A 19178-nucleotide genomic window follows, 5' to 3' on the forward strand; every position below is an offset into this window, starting at 1 on the left:
GCCTGCACCCTGTTCCCCCAATGGCTGCCAATCGGGGTCAAGAACTGGGTCATCTAATAACTCTTCTTGTACCTCCTGCGCAACTTCGTCTGTGTCACCGTGTCGTTTGGTGGTATAGCGTTCGTGATGGGGCAACATAGTCTCATCAGGGTCTGATTCTTGATCAGCACCCTGCGAGGGCAATGTTGTGGTCTGAGTCAAAGGACCAGCATAGTAGTCTGGCTGTGGCTGTGCGTCAGTGCACTCCATGTCAGATTCAACTTGTAATGGGCATGGACTGTTAACTGCTTCACTTTCTAAGCCAGGGACGGTATGTGTAAAGAGCTCCATGGAGTAACCCGTTGTGTCGCCTGCTGCATTCTTCTCTGTTGTTGTTTTTGCTGAAGAGGACAAGGAAGTGACTTGTCCCTGACCGTGAACATCCACTAACGACGCGCTGCTTTTACTTTTACCAGTTTCACGAGAGGAGGCAAAAGAGCTAGAGGCTGAGTCAGCAAGATAAGCCAAAACTTGCTCTTGCTGCTCCGGCTTTAAAAGCGGTTTTCCTAATCCCAGAAAAGGGAGCGTTCGAGGCCTTGTGTAGCCAGACGACGAACCTGGCTCCACAGCTCCAGACTTAGGTGCAATATTTTTTTCCCCACGACCACCTGATGCTCCACCACTACCACTACCCTCATTACCAGCTGACAATGAACGCCCCCGGCCACGACCTCTTCCACTAGACTTCCTCATTGTTTTAAAAACGTAACCAAACTAACGTTATTTGTTGCAGTCACACAACTTACACGGTGAGCTATAACTTCAGTATGATTTAGCTACCCCTTTACAGGTTGGTGAGACCACAGCGAAAATCAGGCCCAATGTTACACACTCTGTTTTTGGTGGCTGCAAATTAGAGAGATGCCCCACACGCAGGACTGTCACTGAAGCACAAATGTTAATATTAATGTCACACTATTATTTTTTTTTTATTTTTATTTTTTTCAGGAACACTTTAGAAACACCAAAAAAAAAAAAAAAAATAGATTTTTGCAGGGAGAATTTAGAAAACAAATGTAACAAACTATATGCTTTCTATGGGCCACTGAGTGAGAGATGACGCACACAGGAATCAGGAGTGGCACACAAGCCCAGAGGCCAATATTTTTCTACCAATGATTGATGGAGTTATTTTCTCTGGTAGATTTTGGAACCCAAATCAAGGAAAAAAAATATAGGCTTTCTATGGACCACAATTGGAGAGAGAGAGAGAGAGAGAGAGAGAGAGATGGCACACCCAGGAGTCAAGACTGGCACACAAGCAGAAAGGCCAATATTAATCTCCCACTGTTTTTTTTGGTTGTTTTTTTTTTTTTTTTTCAGGGAGACTTTAGAAAAAAAAATAATAAAAAAAATATGATTTTATCAGGAAGAATTTAGAAACCAAATAAAATAAAATGATTTTTTCAGGGAGAATTTATAAAACAAATAAAAACAAAAATAGGCGTTCTATGGCCCACTGACTGAGAGATGACGCACACAGGAGTCAGGAGTGGCACACAAGCCCAGAGGCCAATATTTTTCTACCAATGATTGATGTAGTTATTTTCTCTGGTAGATTTTGGAACCCAAATCAAGGAAAAAAAATATAGGCTTTCTATGGACCACAATTGGAGAGAGAGAGAGAGAGAGAGAGAGAGAGATGGCACACCCAGGAGTCAAGACTGGCACACAAGCAGAAAGGCCAATATTAATCTCCCACTGTTTTTTTTGGTTGTTTTTTTTTTTTTTTTTCAGGGAGACTTTAGAAAAAAAAATAATAAAAAAAATATGATTTTATCAGGAAGAATTTAGAAACCAAATAAAATAAAATGATTTTTTCAGGAAGAATTTATAAAACAAATAAAACCAAAAATAGGCGTTCTATGGCCCACTGACTGAGAGATGACGCACACAGGAGTCAAGACTGGCACACAAGCAGAAAGGCCAATATTAATCTCCCACTGTTTTTTTTTTTTTTTTTTTCAGGGAGACTTTAGAAAAAAAAATAATAAAAAAAATATGATTTTATCAGGAAGAATTTAGAAACCAAATAAAATAAAATGATTTTTTCAGGGAGAATTTATAAAACAAATAAAAACAAAAATAGGCGTTCTATGGCCCACTGACTGAGAGATGACGCACACAGGAGTCAGGAGTGGCACACAAGCCCAGAGGCCAATATTTTTCTACCAATGATTGATGTAGTTATTTTCTCTGGTAGATTTTGGAACCCAAATCAAGGAAAAAAAATATAGGCTTTCTATGGACCACAATTGGAGAGAGAGAGAGAGAGAGAGAGAGATGGCACACCCAGGAGTCAAGACTGGCACACAAGCAGAAAGGCCAATATTAATCTCCCACTGTTTTTTTTGGTTGTTTTTTTTTTTTTTTTTCAGGGAGACTTTAGAAAAAAAAATAATAAAAAAAATATGATTTTATCAGGAAGAATTTAGAAACCAAATAAAATAAAATGATTTTTTCAGGGAGAATTTGTAAAACTAATAAAACAAAAAATAGGCGTTCTATGGCCCACTGAGTGAGAGATGACGCACACAGGAGTCAAGACTGGCACACAAGCAGAAAGGCCAATATTAATCCCCCACTGTTTTTTTTGTTTGTTTTTTTTTTTGTTTTGTTTTTTTCAGGGAGACTTTAGAAAAAAAATAATAAAAAAAATATGATTTTATCAGGAAGAATTTAGAAACCAAATAAAATATAATGATTTTTTCAGGGAGAATTTAGAAAACAAATAAAACCAAAAATAGGCGTTCTATGGCCCACTGACTGAGAGAGAGAGAGAGAGAGATGGCACGCTTAGTACTGGCACACAAGCCCAAAGGGCAATATTAATCTCCCTTTTTTTTTCAGGGAGAATTTCTAAAACCCCAAAAAAAAAAAAAATAGGCTTTCTATGGCCCACTATTTGTGAGAGAGATGGGACGCTCAGGACTGGCACAGATGGCACGCTCAGGACTGGCACAGAAGCCCAGAGGCCAATATTAATCTCCCTTTTTTTCTGGGAGAATTTATAAAACCAAAAAAATATTTAAATAGGCTTTCTATGGCCCACTATTTGTGAGAGAGATGGCACGCTCAGGACTGGCACAGATGGCACGCTCACAACTGGCACACAAGCCCAGAGGCCAATATTAATCTCCCTTTTTTTCAGGGAGAATTTATAAAACCAAAAAAAAAATTAAATAGGCTTTCTATGGCCCACTATTTGTGAGAGAGATGGCACGCTCAGGACTGGCACAGATGGCACGCTCACAACTGGCACACAAGCCCAGAGGCCAATATTTATCTCCCTTTTTTTCTGGGAGAATTTATAAAACCAAAAAAATATTTAAATAGGCTTTCTATGGCCCACTATTTGTGAGAGAGATGGCACGCTCAGGACTGGCACAGATGGCACGCTCAGGACTGGCACAGAAGCCCAGAGGCCAATATTAATCTCCCTTTTTTTCTGGGAGAATTTATAAAACCAAAAAAATATTTAAATAGGCTTTCTATGGCCCACTATTTGTGAGAGAGATGGCACGCTCAGGACTGGCACAGATGGCACGCTCACAACTGGCACACAAGCCCAGAGGCCAATATTAATCTCCCTTTTTTTCAGGGAGAATTTATAAAACCAAAAAAAAAAATTAAATAGGCTTTCTATGGCCCACTATTTGTGAGAGAGATGGCACGCTCAGGACTGGCACAGATGGCACGCTCACAACTGGCACACAAGCCCAGAGGCCAATATTAATCTCCCTTTTTTCAGGGAAAATTTATAAAACCAAAAAAAAAATTAAATAGGCTTTCTATGGCCCACTATTTGTGAGAGAGATGGCACGCTCACAACTGGCACAGATGGCACGCTCACAACTGGCACACAAGCCCAGAGGCCAATATTAATCTCCCTTTTTTCAGGGAAAATTTATAAAATCAAAAAAAAATTAAATAGGCTTTCTATGGCCCACTATTTGTGAGAGAGATGGCACGCTCAGGACTGGCACAGATGGCACGCTCACAACTGGCACACAAGCCCAAAGGCTAATATTAATCTCCCACTGTATTTTTATCAGGGAGAATTTATACACCCCACAAAAAAAAATACAGAAAAATGAAAAGGCTTTCTATGGCCCACTATGTGAGAGAGATGGCACACACAGGGATGGCACTCTAGCAGAAATGCCAAATTGCCAATCTTAATCTCCCACCAAAAAAAAAAAAAAAAAAAAAGGGAATGTCCTACAATTACTATCTCCCTGCCTGCAGTAATCTCAGCCAGGTATGGCAGGCAGCAATAAGGAGTGGACTGATGCACAAATCAAATAAAAAGTGTGGACAAACAAAAAAGATAGCTGTGCAGAAAGGAAGGAACAAGAGGATTTGTGCTTTGAAAAAAGCAGTTGGTTTGCACAGCGGCGTACACACAGCAATGCAGCTATCAGGGAGCCTTCTAGGGCAGCCCAATGAGCTACAGCGCTGAGGGGGAAAAAAAAACAAAAAACTTCCACTGTCCCTGCACACCGAGGGTGGTGTTGGACAGTGCAAATCGCTGCAGCACAAGCGGTTTTGTGGTTAATGGACCCTGCCTAACGCTATCCCTGCTTCTGACAAAGCGGCAGCAACCTCTCCCTAAGCTCAGATCAGCAGCAGTAAGATGGCGGTCGGCGGGAACGCCTCTTTATAGCCCCTGTGACGTCGCAGACAGCAAGCCAATCACTGCAATGCCCTTCTCAAAGATGGTGGGGACCAGGACCTATGTCATCACGCTGCCCACACTCTGCGTTTACCTTCATTGGCTGAGAAATGGCGCTTTTCGCGTCATTGAAACGCGACTTTGGCGCGAAAGTCGCGTACCGCATGGCCGACCCCGCACAGGGGTCGGATCGGGTTTCATGAAACCCCGACTTAGCCAAAAGTCGGCGACTTTTGAAAATGTTCGACCCGTTTCGCTCAACCCTAGTAGGCAACGATTTCCACCTGCAAAGGGAATTCTGGAAGTGCCCATCGGACCGGCCGGTCTTGGATAGCCCTGTTAAGCGTGCTCTGGATTGCGGATCCTAAAGTCTTCAGTAAAGAGGTAAAGAGACTGCAACCTTGTGTCCTCGTTATTGACTGTTCCTCTCACCATCACCTTCTACCTCACTGGGAAGCCCTGGGGACATACTTCACCTGTGGGAAGGTATCCAGCTGCTATTCCATCACCCCAGCGGACCCTACAGCAGCGTCAGTCACCCTGACCGAACACCACAGGTGGCGTCACGAATCCCTGACAGACTGTACCACCTTTATTGGACGCCCCTTAGCAGGGTCGCGGACCGGGTCTAGCCACCGTGACAGCCTCAGAACCGAACCAGAGAGGCCCGGTACCGAGAACTCGTGGCCCTGTGTCTGGGGGCGCTCCACTATCTTCATTCCTTAATTGATTTTCAGACACCTTCATATTCAGTTTTCAGCTTCATCAAAGTTTAAGACCTTTCTTTTTCCAATCTAATGCACAAGATTTGGAGATTTGTATAAATTTAAAATTAAGAAATATAATCAGAACAGAATTTTGGGCATGTTCATTCATTCATTGCATTCACGTTAAACTTATTTTTCCTGGGACAAAAAAATGCACTTTAAATAATCCTTCTACTATTATTTTTGACTCTTTGTCTATTCTTAGAATTCGTGAATGAGGAACAAGACGTCCGACCCCTTTTCTAAATCGTAAAACCACGGAGGAAGTAGTGTTACAAAACAATTTGCGCACATGTATATATTAGACAGTTTCTTAGCTATTTAGGATCTCCACAATCTTGATCTAGTTGAGCCCATCAATATCATTGTATCTTTAATTAATTTTGAAGTCAGACTTGAAATCGGTGGCATGGATACTCTGCCTTAAGAAGAACTTCATCAGCCAAGATCACATGAAGGTAATTTGTGTATTTGTATTTTTTGAGAATTGTACTTTTTTGGGGGGCATAAATATATAGTAAGTGGTGCAGAGAAAATGGTCAATACTCAGAGTGGTGTTGGACATAAATGGTATATTAGTTTTTCACCCTTTTATGAATGTTTCCTGATTCTGAGTTGATTGGTTGAAACAATTAGAGTGTTCACAAGCCTAAGAATCCACAGTTGTTGATGTATTGTTTTAATCAATGGGAGAAAATTAGTTGTAACCAAAACAATTTAAATGTAAAATTGTTTCTTTAGGAAAAGGTCTGCACTCACATTAGATCACAAAGTCGGGTGAATCAGTGAATTTTGGAGGCACCAGCTTGCCAATTTAATTCATATGAGAGTGTCCTTATGTCAGGGAAGAGGAAAGCTAAATTACAACCACCGATCCTTTTGTCTGTCAGGACGATAAGGTGCTGCAAAGTCTGGTAAAGGTTTAAGGCCCCCATATACAGTGCGGAAAATAAGCATTTGATACATTTTGCAATTTTTCCCCATGTACAAAGAGTGGAGAGGTCTGTAATTTTTTTTGCAAGTGAACTTAAGCTGTGAGAGACAGAATTTAAAAACAGAAAACGGAAAATCACATTGTATGATTTTTAAATAAATAAATTGCATTTTATGGTATGAAATAAGTTTTTGATCACCGACCATCCAGTAAGAATTCTGGATCTCACAGACCTGTTAGTTTGTCTTTAAGAAGCCTCCTACTCTGCACTCATTACTTGTATTAATTGCGTTTGAATTTGTTACCTGTATAAAAGACATCTGTGCACACAATCAATGACACTCCAACCTCTCCACCATGGCCAAGACCAAAGGGCTGTTAACGGACATCAGGGACAAAATTGTAGACCTGCACAAGGCTAAGATGGGCAACAGGACAGGACAATAGGCAAGAAGCTTGGTGAGAAAGCAACAACTGTTGGCACAATTATTAGAAAAATGGAAGAAACACAAGATGACTGCCAATCCTCTTCGGTCTAGGGCTCCAAGCAAGTTCTCGCCTCGTGGGGTTAAGGATGATTCTTAGAAAGGTGAGGAATCAGTTCAGAACTACATAAGAGGACCTGGTCAATGACCTGAAAAGAGCTCGGACCGCAATCTCAAACAATGTCATAGATTAAAATTTTGCAGTGCACACAAGGTCTCCCTGTTGAAACCAGCACATGTCCATCTGGATTATCCATTGGAAGCATGGGACAAGGTCATGTGGTCGGATGAGACCAAAATAGAATGTTTTGATATCAACTCCACTCGCTGTGTTTGGAGGAAGAATTAGGATGAAAACTACTCCAAGAGCACCATCCCATATGGGAAGCATGGTGGGGGAAGCATCATATTTTGGGGGTGCATTTCTGCAAAGGGTACTTCCATGTCTAGAGATGTTTTATATTATATTGGTGTTTGACGTTTAACCATGTGCATTACATTGGCTTGTTTTGGTTCTTTATAGTACCTCTTTTGATAGCATGGTGGGTTCCTTTGCCAATTTTTGTGTTTCCCACTTTTTAATGCCTATTATGTTTGTAATTTTTGTTTTTTTGTTTTTTCTTTCCAATAAAATTTGCATTTTTTTAGATCTTTGGTTCTTGCGTACATTTTTCTTATCGGATTTTCATGTGTTTTTGTGCTGAACGGTTACCACGTCCATTGTTGGTTAAATAGGTTAAATAGGTTTTGGCATCCATTTAGTCTATTTAGATTTTGTTTTGTGTGTGGATACCCCTATTTTTTTGATTCAACTCCTTTTGTCTTTATATATTTATACATGTAAATGAGATCTCCTCCTCTGAGGTGTCTTTTTTCTAAGCTAAACAAGCCCAACTTTTCCAATCTCTCGTTATATGAGAAGCCTCCATCCCTTGTAATAATCTAGTTGCCCGCCTGTGAAATTACTCTAACTTCTGAATATCCTTTTTAAAATGTGGAGCCCAAAACTGGATCCCATATTCTAGATGTGACCCGACCAGTGATTTATAAAGGGGTAACAATACATTAGGATCACTTGATTTTCTCTCGTTTTATACCTCCTAAATCTTTTTTGCTTTTGCAAATACCAATTTGTGGTATTTGCTGAGGAAGGAGTTATGTTTTCTTCCGAAACGCGTAGAATAAATCACTCTTCAACTATACAATTGGTCTGTTTTTGGATTAGCTGGCAGCGCGGATCATAACCCACAGATCCTCCTATTCACCGATTTAGCTACGTTCGTACGCCGACCGGTGGATCTGCGGCAGCCGGCAATATATGCTTGTGAATATTCTACATCAGGTGAGCAGCTAATTTTACGGGTAATCATCTATAATTTGTGAGATAAGACACCATCTGCGCTTTTTTCCTACAAGTTATTTTACTAGGTTCTGCATGTGACATGCACATATCCATGAATTTATAACATGCAGACAAACTAAATTCAATTGTAGACATTATAAACTTAAACAAATAATAAAATTTCAAAATACGCTTTCCCCCTTACCTTTCTCGCATGCAAAGGCTTTATTGATTTGTTCTATTCTGCATTTTTGCAATGATGCAATGCTACGTGAGTGGTGAGTAGTAAAGTGTTTTGCTGCTGCTGATATGTTACAATATGCATTTGTGATATTTGAAATGTCATGTAGATGCTCAGATATGTGTGTTTTAAGCTTCCATGAAATGCATCCCACATATGCTTTATTGCATATAGAGCTATCAATTTTATATACATTAATTGAGTTACGGTTAATAAATTGTTTTATATTGAAGTGAAGAGAATTATCATATTTGTTAAATGTTTTGGAATTCGTAGCTTATATACACGTTCTGCTATTAATACTACCACACTTAAAAAATTCTTGCATTCCAACCAGGTTTTTTGGTTTTTTTTTTTTTAAGAAAAACATGCTTGGATATATTTTATTTCCAAGAGTAGGCACTCTCCTTGCAACTAAATTGCACCCAAACTGTAAGACTGATGCTAGAGGTTTATCCTCATGTACAATAGGCAAAAATTTGTTAATAATGTGTTTGATTTTAAAAAACGTGGAGTATATTGAAGACAAACAAAGGGTTTTTGTTTTGTTGGTTTATGTTTGTATTTGTCTTGTATTTGGGGGAAATGAGATCCTTACGCTTTTTGTGTGTCACAGTATTTAGTGCTCTGGTCAATGTCCATTTGGGATATTGCCCATCTTTTGTTTTCCTAGAGGAATGACTTAATTCTGCATTTTGATCCTCAATATTACTGCAGTTCCTCTTAATCCTTGTAAATTTGCCAACAGGGATCTACCTAATAGTATTTTGTGGGTGGCTACTGTTGGCAAAGAATATTGCATTGTCACTAGATGGTTTACAGTATGTTTTAGTAGATATTAATCCAAAGGAAAAAAAATGAATGAAAGTGCACTCACCGGTCCTTCTGAATTATCATCCTTTATTCAGAACATATACAGGTGACTTACGGGAGAACGTGGAAAAACGGACTTTTTCCACATTCTCCCGTAAGTCACCTGCATATGTTCTGAATAAAGGATGATAATTCAGAAGGACCGGTGAGTGCACTTTCATTCATTTTTTTTCCTTTGGATTCATATATTTTACTGATTTTGGGTGCACCCGGTTGTCCTCTTGGCATTTGCAGACTCAGCAGCGGCACATAGCAGTGGCCCTCTATGGTTTTGGTGGTTATAAGTGGTAGCAGTGCCGTGTCTTTTTCTTCTACAAAGTACTTTAGTAGATATTATTTTGTCTAGTAAACCGCATAGATCCAAATCCAAGATGGAAATCTGTGTGGAATCAGGTTTGTAAGTGAATCTGATAATATAATTGTTAGAATTCAAAGACTGCATGAAGTCTGGTATGGCAGATACATCATCACCCCAAATAATGAAGATGTCATCGATGTATCTGCCATACCAGACAATAGAAGATGCAGAGAACATGTACTCAAATTCCCAAAAAGCCACGACCAAGTTAGTTAGTTAATTAAGTTTATTATGTCTACAATTCATCTTAGTTTGTCAGCGTGTTATGAATTTATTATACCTATAGAGAACTGGAGTGTTACGCCACGAAATATATTCCAAAATACCACTGTTAGTAAAAAATATAACTTTATTAAACAATACAAAAAGACATATAAAAACTCAGTAATAGTGAGTGATAATTGGTGATGACACAACAAACGGAGACAGCGGTACCGTGTAGCATAAAAACACTCAATTCATGGAGTACACAAAATAAAGTATGTATGCCCGTACAGCATATTTTGCAACCAAACTCACACTGAGTCTCAGCCGTAATGTTTCCCAGTTAGAGACAAAATCTCAATTTAACAAAAAAAAATTGTTAATGCTTCAGTAAAGTGCAGAGTGCTTGTGAAAGTGCTACATACAGTGCTTACCCATGTCGATAACGTGCAGTATTTGCTTCCTCGGGAGGCTTGCATTCTATATTAAATATAGGGGTAATTTACACTACTTTGTATTTTTTTCACTTTTTTTAAATTTTGCTTTAACATTTTTTTAAATCATTTTTAGTGATATACTACAACACTTTTGTATTACATTGTACTGTCAAACTAATGATTTTTCAAAATTCCTTGTCTGTGGGTCAGAAAGCACAAATAGCAGACATAGGTGCATTCAGTAGGCTGCCTATACTAAGTCCATTAGCCGCAGTACTCATACTGTATATATTGATTGTATAACAGAGCCAACATCTGCAGTGTACGGATGAGCTCCGGAGCCTGCGCTATATACTGTCTCCCAATATGTGATCTACAGTATACTGTATGCAGGGTTTAAATATGATGATTTTTTGTGTAGGAAAAGTGGAAAATGCATTGATATTGATATGCTGCTCATGTCCTAAAATATTTCAGCTTATAAAAATATACAACAAGAATTTCCATTCTCTTTATGTGAGTGGAAACCTGGAAAATAGTTGCAAATGATTATTATTTTTATTATTTATTTATATAGCACCATTGATTCCATGGTTCTGTACATGAGAAGGGGTTACATACAAATTACAGATATCACAGTAAATAAACTAACAATGACAGCCTGATACAGAGGGGCGAGGACCCTGCCCTTGCGGGCTTACATTCTACAGGATGGTGGGGAAGGAGACAGTAGGTTGAGGGTTGCAGGAGCTCCGGTGTTGGTGAGGCGGTAGCTTCGGTAGTGATGAGGAGGCAGCAGGGTCAGTGCAGGCTGTAGGCTTTCCTGAAGAGGTCGGTTTTCAGGTTCCGTCTGAAGGATCCGAATGTGGTTGATAGTTGGACGTGGTGGCCCGATTCTAGCGCATCGGATATTCTAGAATATGCATGTCCTCGTAGTATATTGCCCAGTCCTCGTAGTATATTGCCCAGCCACGTAGTATATTGCCCAGCCACGTAGTATATTGCCCAGCCATGTAGTATATTGCCCAGCCATGTAGTATATTTCCCAGCTACGTAGTGTATTGCCCAGCCATGTAGTATATTGCCCAGTCACGTAGTATATTGCCCAGCCACGTAGTATATTGCCCAGTCACGTAGTATATTGCCCAGCCACGTAGTATATTGCCCAGCGACGTAGTATATAGCACAGAGCATATTGCCCAGCCACGTAGTATATTGCCCAGTTACGTAGTATATTGCCAAGTTACGTAGTATATTGCCCAGCAACGTAGTATACAGCACAGAGCCACGTAGTATATTGCACAGCCCACGTAGTATATTGCCCAGTCACGTACTATATTGCCCAGCTACGTAGTATATTGCCCAGTCACGTAGTATATTGCCCAGCCACGTAGTATATTGCCCAGCCACGTAGTATACAGCACAGAGCATATTGCCCAGCCACGTAGTATCTTGCCCAGTTACGTAGTATATTGCCCAGTTACGTATTATATTGCCCAGTGACGTAGTATGCAGCACAGAGCCACGTAGTAAATTGCCCAGCTACGTAGTATATTGCCCAGCCACGTATGACACAGGTTAAAAAATAAAAAATAAACATATACTCACCTTCCGATCCGAGGGCCCCTTGTAGTTCTGTCGCCAGCTTCCGGTCCCAGGGTGTGATGATGTCGCGGTCACATGACCGTGACATCATAGCAGGTCCTTCTCGTGTAGGCGCGCAGGACCTGTGATGACGTCGCGGTCACATGACCGTGACGTTATGGAAGGTCCTTCTTGCGCAGGCGCGCAGGACCTGTGATGAAGTCGCGGTCACATGAGGGGAGTAGGGAGGGACTAATCGGACTGTGGCTGTTGCTGATTGGTCGCGGCAGCCATGACAGGCAGCTGGCAAGACCAATCAGCGACTTGGATTCCATGACAGACAGAGGCCGCGACCAATGAATATCTGTGACAGAAAGACAGACAGACAGAAAGACGGAAGTGACCCTTAGACAATTATATAGTAGATGTTAAGATTTTTTATATTTTGTCAGATATTTGTTTCACTACTTCCATGCTCTTCACCTTCTTTTTTACTTCTCCCACACTTTCTTCTTCATCATCCTCAGCAGCAGCAGCATCTTTTTCATCAACTTCTTCTTCACCTTATTCATCTTCTTCTTCTTCACCTTCTTCCTATTATTCTTTTTTTTTACATTCTTCATATTCTTTTTATATAACTATAAGGGTATGTTTCCACGTTCAGGAAACGCTGCGTTTTTTACGCTGCGTTGAGCCGCGGCGTCAAAAACGCAGAGTCCAGATGTTACAGCATAGTGGAGGGGATTTAATGAAATCCCGTCTCCACTATGCAGGAAAAAACGCATGCGGCATAGCCACGAAAACGCCCATGCGTCGCGTCTTTTCAGAACACAGCATGTCGTTGACACAGTGGACCATTCCCTATTATTACAGACCCTCTCATCCCTTGGCATCACAGACTTGGCCCTATCCTGGATCTCATCATACCTAACAGACCGGACATTCAGCGTTTCCCACTCACACACCACCTCCTCACCTCGCCCCCTATCTGTCCGAGTCCCGCAAGGTTCAGTCCTTGGGCCCCTGCTCTTCTCCATTTACACCTTTGGCCTGGGACAGCTCATGGAATCTTATGGCTTTCAATATCACCTCTATGCTGATGACACACAGATCTACATCTCTGGACCAGATATCACCTCCCTACTAACCAGAATCCCTCAATGTCTGTCCACTATTTCATCCTTCTTCTCCGCTAGATTTCTCAAACTTAACATGGACAAAACAGAATTCATCATCTTTCCCTCATTTCACGTGACCCCCCCAACAAACCTATCCATTACAGTAAATGGCTGCCCACTCTCCCCAGTCCCACAAGCTCCCTGCCTCGGGGTTATCCTTGACACTGATCTTTCTTTCAAACCACATATCCAAGCCCTTTCCACTTCCTGCCGACTTCAACTCAAAAATACTTCACGAATCCGTTCATTCCTCAACCAAGAATCTGCAAAAACCCTAGTCCATGCCCTCATCATCTCTTGCTTTGACTACTGCAACCTCCTGCTCTGTGGCCTCCCCTCTAACACTCTCGCACCCCTCCAATCTATTCTAAACTCTGCTGCCCGACTAATCCACCTGTCCCACCCGCTATTCCCCGGCCTCTCCTGTTATGGCTGGTAATTCAGAACCACAATGGACATAGAGGTCAGTGCACATACAGTGACCTGGCAATAACCCAAAAAATAAGAACGAGCTCTGAGATGTGGGAACTCTGTTGACCGCAATCCCTAATCCTCTCCAACACAACTAGAGGCAGCCGTGGATTGCGCCTAACGCTACCTATGCAACTCGGCACGGCCTGAGAAACTAGCTAGCCTGAAGATGAAAAATAAGCCTACCTTGCCTCAGAGAAATACCCCCAAGGAAAAGGCAGCCCCCACATATAATGACTGTGAGTTAAGATGAAAAGACAAACGTAGAGATGAAATAGATTTAGCAAAGTGAGGCCCAACTTCCTGAACAGAGCGAGGATAGAAAAGGCAACTTTGCGGTCAACACAAAACCCTACAAAATCCACGCAAAGGGGGCAAAAAGACCCTCCGTACCGAACTAACGGCACGGAGGTACACCCTCTGCGTCCCAGAGCTTCCAGCTAGCAGAAAAAACAAATTGACAAGCTGGAATAGAAAAAACAGCAAACAAAAAGCAAAGAGGAACTTAGCTATGCAGATCAGCAGGCCACAGGAACACTCCAGGAGGAAACAGGTCCAACACTAGAACATTGACTGGAAGCAAGGATCCAAGCACCAGGTGGAGTTAAATAGGGTAGCACCTAACGACTTCACCATATCACCTGAGGAAGGAAACTCAGTAGCCGCAGTACCACTTTTCTCCACCAACGGAAGATCACAGAGAGAATCAGACGAAGTACCACTTGTGACCACAAGAGGGAGCTCTGCCACAGAATTCACAACAGTACCCCCCCCTTGAGGAGGGGTCACCGAACCCTCACCAGAGCTCCCAGGACGACCAGGATGAGCCATATGAAAGGCACGAACAAGATCGGGAGCATGGACATCAGAGGCAAAGACCCAGGAATTATCTTCCTGAGCATAACCCTTCCACTTAACCAGATACTGGAGTTTCCGTCTAGAAACACGAGAATCCAAAATCTTCTCCACAATATACTCCAACTCCCCCTCCACCAAAACCGGGGCAGGAGGATCAACAGATGGAACCACGGGTGCCACGTATCTCCGCAACAATGACCTATGGAATACGTTATGTATGGAAAAAGAATCTGGAAGGGTCAGACGAAAAGACACAGGATTAAGGACCTCAGAAATCCTATACGGACCAATAAAACGAGGTTTAAACTTAGGAGAGGAGACCTTCATAGGAATATGACGAGAAGATAACCAAACCAAGTCCCCAACCCGAAGTCGGGGACCCACACAGCGTCTGCGATTAGCGAAACGGGGCAAGGTCAAATTGTCCACTACATGAGTCCAAATCTGCTGCAACCTGTCCACCACAGTATCCACACCAGGACAGTCCGAAGACTCAACCTGCCCTGAAGAGAAACGAGGATGGAACCCAGAGTTGCAGAAAAACGGTGAAACCAAGGTAGCCGAGCTGGCCCGATTATTAAGGGCGAACTCAGCCAAAGGCAAAAAGGACACCCAGTCATCCTGATCAGCAGAAACAAAGCATCTCAGATATGTCTCCAAGGTCTGATTTGTTCGTTCGGTCTGGCCATTAGTCTGAGGATGGAAAGCCGAGGAAAAAGACAAGTCAATGCCCATCCTACCACAAAAGGCTCGCCAAAACCTCGAAACAAACTGGGAACCTCTGTCAGAAACGATATTCTCTGGAATGCCATGTAAACGAACCACATGCTGGAAAAACAATGGCACCAAATCAGAGGAGGAAGGCAATTTAGACAAGGGTACTGTTATGCTGGCAATCAGGCAACACAGTGTGCAGTAATCAGTGCACATACAGTGATATGGCAATAACCCAAAAACAATAATACAAGCTCTGTGACGTGGAATCTCTGTAGACTGCAATACCTGAACCTATCCTCACACAACTAAAAGCAGCAGTGGATTGCGCCTAACACTACCTATGCAACTCGGCACTGCCTGAGGAGCTGACTAGCCTGAAGATAGAAATACAAGCCTGACTTGCCTCAGAGAAATACCCCAAAGGAATAGGCAGCCCCCCACATATAATGACTGTTAGCAAGATGAAAAGACAAAACGTAGGAATGAAATAGATTCAGCAAAGTGAGGCCCGATATTCTAGACAGAGCGAGGATAGCAAAGAGAACTATGCAGTCTACAAAAAACCCTAAAGCAAAAACCACGCAAAGGGGGCAAAAAGACCCACCGTGCCGAACTAACGGCACGGCGGTGCACCCTTTGCGTCTCAGAGCTTCCAGCAAAAAAGAATAGCACAGCTGGACAGAAAAAACAGCAACAAAAACAAAGTAGCACTTATCTAGCAGAGCAGCAGGCCACAGGGAAGATGCAGTAGCTCAGATCCAACACTGGAACATTGACAAGGAGCAAGGAAGACAGACTCAGGTGGAGTTAAATAGCAAGGCAGCCAACGAGCTCACCAAAACACCTGAGGGAGGAAGCCCAGAGGCTGCAGTACCACTTGTGACCGCAGGAGTGAATTCAGCCACAGAATTCACAACAGTACCCCCCCCTTGAGGAGGGGTCACCGAACCCTCACCAGAACCCCCAGGCCGACCAGGATGAGCCACATGAAAGGCACGAACAAGATCTGGGGCATGGACATCAGAGGCAAAAACCCAGGAATTATCTTCCTGAGCATAACCCTTCCATTTGACCAGATACTGGAGTTTCCGTCTAGAGACACGAGAATCCAAAATTTTCTCCACAATATACTCCAATTCCCCCTCCACCAAAACAGGGGCAGGAGGCTCCATAGATGGAACCATAGGTGCCACGTATCTCCTCAACAACGACCTATGGAATACATTATGTATGGAAAAGGAGTCTGGGAGGGTCAGACGAAAAGACACCGGATTGAGAATCTCAGAAATCCTATACGGACCAATAAAACGAGGTTTAAATTTAGGAGAGGAAACCTTCATAGGAATATGACGAGAAGTGTCATGATCCCAATGGCTGGGAATCACCAAGAACAAGCGCAATAATAAGAACCAGCTCTAGGATGATGGAAACTGCGCTGACCGCGATCCTGAACTTAACACTCAAATAGCAGTAGCCGGGGAACGTGCCTACGATGATTCTAGACGTCTCGCTCCAGCCGGAGGACTAGCTTCCCCTATAAGAAGAAACACAGACCTCACTTGCCTCCAGAGAAAAACCCCACAGAAATAGCAGCCCCCCACATGTAATAACGGTGAAATGAGAGGAAAGCACATACGTAGTCATGAAAACAGAATCAGCAAAAGTGAGGCCCGCTAAAGCTAGATAGCAGAAAATACGAAAGAGAACTGCGCGGTCAGCGAAAAACCCTACAAAAAACCATCCTGAAATTACTTGAACTCATGTGCCAACTCATGGAACATGAGGAGTAATTTCAGCTCACTAGAGCAACCAGAAGCAGGAATTACATTACTGCAAACTGGACAAAGACAAAAGTAAACAAAACGGAAAACAGGAAAAACAAAACTTAGCTTGTCCTGAAGAATACAAATGCAGGGAGCAGAGGCAAACAGACACTCTGATAACATTGATAGCCGGCGAACAAATGACCAAGAAGCCAGGCTAAATAGGAAACACCCATATCATAATGAAACAGGTGAACACCAGAGACTGCAAGAAACACAAGTCACCCAGTACCCCCAGTAACCACCAGAGGGAGCCCAAAAACAGAACTAACAACAGTACCCCCCCCTTGAGGAGGGGTCACCGAACCCTCACGAGAACCACCAGGGCGACCAGGATGAGCCCTATGAAAAGCACGGACCAAATCAGTAGCATGAACATCAGAGGCATTCACCCAAGAATTATCCTCCTGACCATAACCCTTCCACTTAACCAAATACTGGAGCCTCCGTCTGAAAACACGAGAATCCAAGATCTTCTCCACAACATACTCCAACTCACCCTCCACCAGCACCGGAGCAGGAGGCTCAGGAGAAGGAACGACAGGTACCTCATACCTCCGCAACAACGACCGATGGAACACATTATGAATAGCAAACGATGCCGGGAGATCCAAACGAAACGACACAGGGTTAAGAATTTCCAAGATCTTATAAGGACCGATGAACCGAGGCTTAAACTTAGGAGAAGAGACCTTCATAGGAACAAAACGAGAAGACAACCACACCAAGTCCCCAACAAAAAGTCGAGGACCCACGCGGCGATGGCGATTAGCAAAGTGCTGAGCCTTCTCCTGAGACAACTTCAAATTGTCCACCACATGACTCCAGATCCGATGCAACCTATCCACCACCATGTCCACTCCAGGACAATCAGAAGGCTCCACCTGACCAGAGGAAAAACGAGGATGAAACCCCGAATTACAAAAGAAAGGAGAAACCAAGGTAGCAGAACTAGCCCGATTATTAAGGGCAAACTCGGCAAGCGGCAAAAAGGAAACCCAGTCATCCTGATCAGCAGAAACAAAACACCTTAAATAAGTTTCCAAAGTCTGATTAGTTCGTTCCGTCTGACCATTCGTCTGGGGATGGAACGCAGACGAAAAGGACAAATCAATACCCATCTTAGCACAGAACGTCCGCCAAAATCTGGACACAAACTGAGATCCCCTGTCAGAAACGATGTTCTCCGGAATGCCATGCAAACGGACCACGTTTTGAAAAAACAGAGGGACCAACTCAGAGGAAGAAGGTAACTTAGGCAAGGGTACCAGATGAACCATCTTAGAAAAGCGGTCACACACAACCCATATGACGGACATTTTTTGAGAGACAGGGAGATCCGAAATAAAGTCCATGGAAATGTGTGTCCAAGGCCTCTTCGGGATAGACAAAGGTAACAACAATCCACTGGCCCGAGAACAGCAAGGCTTAGCCCGAGCACAAACTCCACAAGACTGCACGAAAGAACGCACATCCCTCGACAAGGAAGGCCACCAAAAAGACCTGGCCACCAAGTCTCTAGTACCAAATATCCCAGGATGACCCGCCAACACAGAAGAATGAACCTCGGAGATGACTCTACTGGTCCAATTATCCGGGACAAACAGTCTTTCCGGCGGACAACGATCCGGTTTATCCGCCTGAAACTCCTGCAGAGCACGTCGCAAGTCTGGAGAGACTGCCGACAAAATCACCCCATCCCTAAGGATACCAGTAGGCTCAAAATTTCCAGGGGTGTCAGGCACAAAACTCCTAGAAAGAGCATCCGCCTTCACATTCTTTGAACCTGGCAGGTATGAAACCACAAAATTGAAACGGGAGAAAAACAGTGACCAACGAGCCTGTCTAGGATTCAGACGCTTGGCAGACTCAAGGTACATCAAATTTTTGTGATCAGTCAAGACCACCACACGATGTCTAGCACCCTCAAGCCAATGACGCCACTCCTCAAATGCCCACTTCATAGCCAAAAGCTCCCGATTACAAACATCATAATTCCGTTCGGCGGGCGAAAATTTTCTAGAAAAGAACGCACATGGCTTCATCGCTGAGCCATCGGAACCTCTCTGAGACAAAACCGCCCCCGCACCGATCTCGGAAGCATCAACCTCAACCTGAAAAGGAAGCGACGTATCTGGCTGACGCAACACGGGAGCAGAAGAAAACCGGCGCTTAAGTTCCCGAAAGGCCTC

At 42.9% G+C, this 19178-nt stretch overlaps 1 protein-coding gene across 1 annotated transcript in view; it reads left to right on the forward strand.

Annotated features, from left to right (window-relative positions):
* The first annotated feature begins 5693 nt into the window (after nucleotides 1–5693).
* The window catches only part of LOC138666857 (C-type lectin domain family 4 member A-like), an 84310-nt gene continuing 70825 nt past the window's right edge, over nucleotides 5694–19178 (forward strand). The window contains exon 1 of the mRNA XM_069755036.1: nucleotides 5694–5939. The gene's annotated coding sequence lies outside the window, so the exon portion shown is untranslated. The remainder of the gene's footprint in view (nucleotides 5940–19178) is intronic.

The sequence above is a fragment of the Ranitomeya imitator genome, chromosome 2 (assembly GCF_032444005.1).
Source record: "Ranitomeya imitator isolate aRanImi1 chromosome 2, aRanImi1.pri, whole genome shotgun sequence".
NCBI lineage: Eukaryota > Metazoa > Chordata > Amphibia > Anura > Dendrobatidae > Ranitomeya > Ranitomeya imitator.